The following is a 7,088-nucleotide window of genomic DNA, read 5'->3' as shown; positions in this document are numbered from 1 at the left end:
ATCATATAGTATTGTTGATGAAGTATATAATGAGCTTCTGGTCCTGCTCACTTCACTCGGCATCATTTCATGCAAGTCTCTCCAGGCCTTTCTGAAATCATCCTGCTGGTCATTTCTTACAGAACAATAATATTCCATAATATTCATATACCACAATTTATTCAGCCCTTCTCCAGTTGATGGGCATCCACTCAATTTCCAGCTTCTGGCCACAACAAAGAGGTCTGCCACAAACATTCTTTCACATACAGGTCCCTTTCCCTACTTTAAAATCTCCTTGGGATATAAGACCAGTAGTAACACTGCTGGATCAAAGGGTATGCACAGTTTGATAACTTTTTGGGTATAGTTCCAAATTGCTCTCCAGAATGGCTGGATGTATTCCCAACTCCACTAACAATGTGTTAGTGTCCCAGTTTTCCCACATCCCCTCCAACATTCGTCATTATCTTTCCCTGTCATTCTAGCCAATATGACAGATGTGTAGTAGTATCTCAGAGTTGTCTTAATTTGCATTTCTCTGATTAATAATGACTTGGAGCATCTTTTCATATGGCTAGAAATAGTTTCAATTTCTTCATCTGAGAATTGTCTGTTCATATCCTTTGACCATTTATCAATTGGAGAATGGCTTGATTTCTTATAAATTGGGAGTCAATTCTCTATATATTTTGGAGATGAGGCTTTTATCAGAACCTTTGACTGTAAAAATGTTTTCCCAGTTTATTGCTTCCCTTCTAATCTTGTCTGCATTAGATTTGTTTGTACAAAAATTTTTCAATTTGAGATAATCAAAATTTTCTGTTTTGTGATCAGTAATGATCTCTAGTTCTTCTTTGGTCATAAATTCCTTCCTCTTCCACAGGTCTGAGAGATAAACTATCCTATGTTCTTCCAATTTATAATCTCATTCTTTATGCCTAGGTCATGAACCCATTTTGAGCTTATCTTGGTGTATGGTGTTATGTGTGGGTCAATTCCTAGTTTCTGCATACTAATTTCCAATTTTCCCAGAAATTTTTGTCAAACAGTGAGTTCTTATCCCAAAAGCTGAGGTCTTTGGGTTTTTCAAACACTAGAGTATTAAAGTTATTGGCTGTTTTGTCCTTTGAATCTAACCTATTCCACCGATCAACTAGTTTATTTCTTAGTCAATACCAAATAGCTTTGGTAACCACTCTAGCTATAATCCTAAAGGAATTAGGATTATGAAGGAAGCTAAAAGATGACTAGGGATTAGCAGATAGGCATATTTAGATCCTTCTTTTCTATCTGGTCACCTGTTTGAAAGGCAGAATGGAAAGATCACTAGATTTGTATTCAGGGCATATGGGTTAAAATTTGTATGATCTCTATGATGTAGGGAAAGTGGTTTCACTAGGTGGGACTTGCAACATTTGTTTTAAAATTAGGGTTTTGATCTGAGAAGTCAAAGAGCAGCTTGGAGATGAAGCCTATCCTTACTGCCACTTATTCCTGTGTCCTCAGTTTCAGCTTAGGGCTAAGGAGCCATTTGCATATGATTGAAGTTTGGACAGGCAGAAAGATAGGAGGAATTCTAAACCTTGATCATTGCTGAATTTTCCTAAATGAACAACTCTGCAATTAATGGAATAGATTTCTTGCCATTTTCATTCAGGTAAAGAAAAGTGTGTTTTATTAAGATGCTTTTAAGAATGAAAGATTTCAACTCTATGGTTACAGTATACCTCTATTAAATTTTTTATGTTGATCCCCAAAGTTGAAAGTAGTTTTGGGGGGCCATAGGATTATAGGCACAATAGTAAATATGTGCAAGTATGAATTCGTCCAGCTGCTGTGAAAAGTCATTTGATTTTAGGATTTGTAAAAAGGTCATCACATGCCCATTTTTTGTGACATGAGACCCGCTGCAAGGCATAAACTCAGGTTCTAGCTACAATAAGATTGCAGTATTTTAGTTTGGTTCCATGTTTATATTGGATAGATGTCTATCCTTCTATGTGACTCTTATGTCTCACATAAGTTCACTACAGAGCATCTATCCAATATAATAAGTCCTTCCTGACTTTCTCCTACCATCTCAAGGGCACTTGTAGACTATTCTGACTGTTGACCTATCAGCATTCTTCCCTACTTTGAGTTCATCCTCTCTTCTTTTCCCATAGTTCTTGATCAATGTCATAGTCTAGATCAATGTCAATTATCCTAACAAGGTGCCAAGACAGTTCAGAAAATGAATGATCAGCAGCCTTCTGACTCCCTTGACAAATGGAGAGAGGCACATGCAAAAGGTGACTCTAAAGTATATTATAAATTAGCTGGGGAAATCTTTTAGTTTTGTAATCTATTTGTGCTAACAATGGAAAAACCACAACTCTGGGACCCTAAAATCTGAGAGCTGTTTATGAGTGGAAATGGGGTGACCTTTTTCTTGCCTCTGGTTCAGATGACTGAAGTACAGAGATGATGATGAAATCGCACAGTTCTGCCTCATTAAAACCCAACTCACTTGCTAATCAAGATATCACCTCTGATGGCATCATTCCCTCACCACCAATAATATTCAGATGAAGAAACTCATGAGTTCAAAAATTCAATGTTCTCTCTGTTAAATGTAAAAGTTCAATTTTCCCATCAGTCACTTTTAAAAAGCATAGGAAAAATTTGAGCTAAGTTTAGAAATGCAGTACTTTCATAAAATTCACAAGGAATTGTTCCCAGAAGCTCCTGTAAATCACTTCATGTCAAAGAAATTGATCTTCTATATGTTTAGCTAGTCTGATTCAATCTAGAACATCTGTAGCAACCAAGATAAGGCCATTCCTGGAAATGGCTGTCCCTAGGTATTTTGGGACAATTACATTTGTTGTCAGTCAGTTTATCCAGATGGGAAGTATCAACATGTTCCAGATGAAAAGCTCTTGTTACCAGCTCACATTTCAGACTTTCAACTACTCATGTTGTCCCTGTGCCCAGAATGCTATCAATCCTTTAACCATGAATATTGTTTTCCCACCTCCCAACTTCTGTTTTTTCTTCCATCCTCTAACTCCATGTGGAAGCCACTGGTCTTTGTGACTAAATTCATGTTTACCCAGTTTCATAGGTGAGGAACCTGAGGCAAACAAGCTTAAGTGGCCAGGCTGACACACCTGAAAAGTGTCTGAGGTAGGCCTGGAACAAGTGAAGTTGAATCTTCCAGTGCTCTGTGCACTATGAAGCCATCTAATAGCCCTTGCTCTCACCTTAAAGGAGACTGTAAACTTGGAGAACATTTGTTCTTATTCCTTCAGTTTTATCCAAGTCTTTTAATAATATTATCTCACTCTAACTACCAGGTCATCATTTCAAGGAAGGAGTCCCTTTTTGAATAAAGGTTAGGGCCTGTTGAGATTAAAGGTGGTTCAAAGGTATAATTTCCATACAAACTCTTCCATATTCAGTTTTATAATTTTTACCTATCTGATAAAAATCATTTCTGTACTAGGAATAAGCTTCTAAACATAACTACCATCTTGGATACTAAGAAGTCTCTTGAATTTGGACAACATTTTCGCAATCTGTTCCCTAAGTTGAGCTTTATGAGTTTTTATAAGGAGAATCTCTTCCTCCCCACACCCTCTTGTTCCTCTCAAAACCCAGGACTTTGCTCATAGGGAGAATTTTTAAGGTCTTTTGTACTTTTCCAAAACCATAAGGTTTTGTTATTTGTTTTAAAACAAGGCATGCTGAAATAAATAATGTAGAGCTGCTAAGTATTGCACTTTTTTTTTTTTTTTAAATTAAAGCTTTTTGTTTACAAAACATGCATGGGTAATTTTTCAACATTGACTCTTGCAAAACTTTCTGTTCCAAATTTTTCTCTCCTCCCCTCCACCCCTCTCCTAGATGGCAGGTAGTCCAATACATAGTAAATATGTTACATCCAATATGTGTATACATTTATACAGTTATCTTGCTGCACTAGAAAAATTGGATCTAGAAAGACAAAAAACAAAAACAAAACCAGAGAAGGAAAACAAAATGCAAGCAAACATGAATGGAAAGCATAAAGATGCTATTTTTGTGGTCCACACTCAGTTCCCACAGGCCTCTCTCTGGGGGTACATGACTTTCTTCATCACTGAACAATTGGAACTGTTTTGAGTCATATCATTGTTTTTTTTTGTTTTTTTTTTTTTTTTTTAATTTAATAGCCTTTTATTTACAGGATATATGCATGGGTTACTTTACAGTATTAACAATTGCCAAACCTCTTGTTCCAATTTTTCACCTCTTACCCCCCACTCCCTCCCCCAGATGGCAGGATGACCAGTAGATGTTAAGTACATTAAAATATAAATTAGATACACAATAAGTATACATGACCAAAACGTTATTTTGCTGTAGAAAAAGAATCAGACTCTGAAATATTGTACAATTAGCTTGTGAAGGAAATCAAAAATGCAGGTAGGCATAAATATAGGGATTGGGAATTCAATGTAATGGTTTTTAGTCATCTCCCAGAGTTCTTTCTCTGGGCATAGCTGGTTCAGTTCATTACTGCTCCATTGGAAATGATTTGGTTGATCTCATTGCTGAGGATGGCCAGGTCCATCAGAACTGGTCATCATATAGTATTGTTGTTGAAGTATATAATGATCTCCTGGTCCTGCTCATTTCACTCAGCATCAGTTCGTGTAAGTCTCTCCAGGCCTTTCTGAAATCATCCTGTTGGTCATTTCTTACAGAACAGTAATATTCCATAATATTCATATACCACAATTTATTCAGCCATTCTCCAATTGATGGGCATCCATTCAGTTTCCAGTTTCTAGCTACTACAAAAAGCGCTGCCACAAACATTCGTGCACATACAGGTCCCTTTCCCTTCTTTATAATCTCTTTGGGATATAATCCCAGTAGTAACACTGCTGGATCAAAGGGTATGCACAGTTTGATCACTTTTTGAGCATAGTTCCAAACTACTCTCCAAAATGGTTGGATTCGTTCACAACTCCACCAACAATGCATCAATGTCCCAGTTTTCCCCCGTCCCCTCCAACAATCATCATTATTTTTTCCTGTCATCTTAGCCAATCTGACAGGTGTGTAGTGGTATCTTAGAGTTGTCTTAATTTGCATTTCTCTGATTAATAAAGAGTCATATCATTGTTGAAGAGAGCCAAGTCCATCAAAATTGATCATATAGTCTTGGTGCTGTGTATAATGATCTGGTTCTGCTCATTTCACTTAGCATCAGCTCATGTAGGTATCTCCAAGCCTCTTTGAAATCATTCTGTTGGTCATTTCTTACAGAACAATAACATTCCGTAACATTCATATGCCATAATTTATTCAGACATTGTCCAATTGATGGGCATCCATTCAGTTTCCAGTTTTTAGCTACTACAAAGAGGGCTGGCATAACTATTTTTGGACCTGTGGGTCCTTTTCCCTCCTTTAAGATCTATTTGGGATATAAGGTTCCTGGATAATCCTAATTTTGGCTCCTTGGTATTTAAATTGTTTCTTTCTGGCTGCTTGCAATATCTTTTCCTTAGTACGGTAGTTCTGGAATTTAGCCACAATATTCCTTGGTGATTTAATTTTGGGGTCTCTTTCAGGAGCTGATCAGTGGATTCTTTCAATGGCTATTTTACTTTGTGATTCTAAAATATCAGGACAGTCTTTTATGATTTCCTGTAAGATAATGTCTAGATTCTTTTTTCCATCATAGCTTTTAGGAATCCCAATAATCCTTAGGTGGTCTCTCCTAAATCTATTTTCCAGATCAGTTGTTTTTCCTAGGAGATATTTCATATTTTCTATTTTTTTCTTTTCTTTTTTTTTTTGGTTTTTGTTTGATTCTTGAAGTCTTATTGAGTCATTCACTTCCATTTGCTCAATTCTAATTTTTAGTGTATTATTTTCTTCAGTTACCTTTTTTTAGCTCTTTTTGCAATTGGCCAATTAAATTTTTTTGTTGATTGCATTCTTTTCCCATTTCAATAATTTTGTTTTTCAGTGAATTGGTGTCTTTCATATCTTTTTTTGTAGGGTATTATGAACTTTTTCCATTCCTTCTTGCAATGATCTCATTTCATTTTCCCATTTTTTCCTCTAACTCTCTTTTAAGATTCTTTATGCAATCTTTGAATGAAAGTCTTGAGAAATGGGGACCAGCTAATATCTCCCTTTGGGGCTTCTTCTGGAGTGGATATGCCTTTAGGAATCTCAAGATTTGAGGTCTCTTCTCTCTCCATAAAAACTGTCTATGGTGGGAGTTCTATTTTGTTTTTTATTCATTTTCTTAAGGCTTGAGGTCTGTTCAAAGCAAAGGAGAGTCAGTTGCTTTAATTTGCCTTGGGGCAATTCTGCTGATTAGTTTCTGGTGCTAGATAATCCCAGCTCAGTCTGCCAAATCACCTGCTTGCAATTAGGACAGGCTCACAGAAAATTCCCAGGTGTGTAGGAACTACAACACTCGGACTCTGCTGCAGCTTCTTGCCCCAGTCTCCCTGTGCTGTGGTCTGGGTTTGGCAGATTGTCCCCCTGCTCGATTGAAATAGATCTGTTCCGAAGTTCTTCCAAGGTAACTTCTAGAAATGTGTTGTACTCAAAATATTTGTGGTTTCTTTGATTCTAGAACCAGTTTAGAAAATTAATCTGCTGTTGGTTTGAGAGGTTAGAGGAGTTACAGAGAGTTATGTGTGCTCTCCACCATCTTCCAGTATTGCACTCTTGAGCAGTTTAAGTCATCATTTGACATCTAGATCCAAAGAGGATTTAATTTTAAAAGTATCTAATTGCATCACTCTACCGAAATCATTTTTTTCCCATTAGCAATCTTATACAAATGTTTCCCCTAAGACCCTCTATTAGAAGACAGTAATATCCTAAATTCACAGTATGAAATAAAAGTTACTGACAAATGACAACTCAATTGGATGTATTTCCAAATTGTGTTGCATACAAAATTACTGGGCAACCATTAATTGGATACTCTGGATTGACTATATTCAATGATTAGGGTAGCAAACTTTAGATACAATGATCTAAAAGTCTGGTCCACTTATAGAGGTTTAAAGATTAGCCACTTAACAACTTGGTCCAATCCAATCTGA

The sequence above is a fragment of the Sarcophilus harrisii genome, chromosome 1, assembly GCF_902635505.1.
Source record: "Sarcophilus harrisii chromosome 1, mSarHar1.11, whole genome shotgun sequence".
NCBI classification, from domain to species: Eukaryota; Metazoa; Chordata; class Mammalia; order Dasyuromorphia; family Dasyuridae; genus Sarcophilus; species Sarcophilus harrisii.
Note: the sequence above shows the minus strand (reverse complement) of the source record.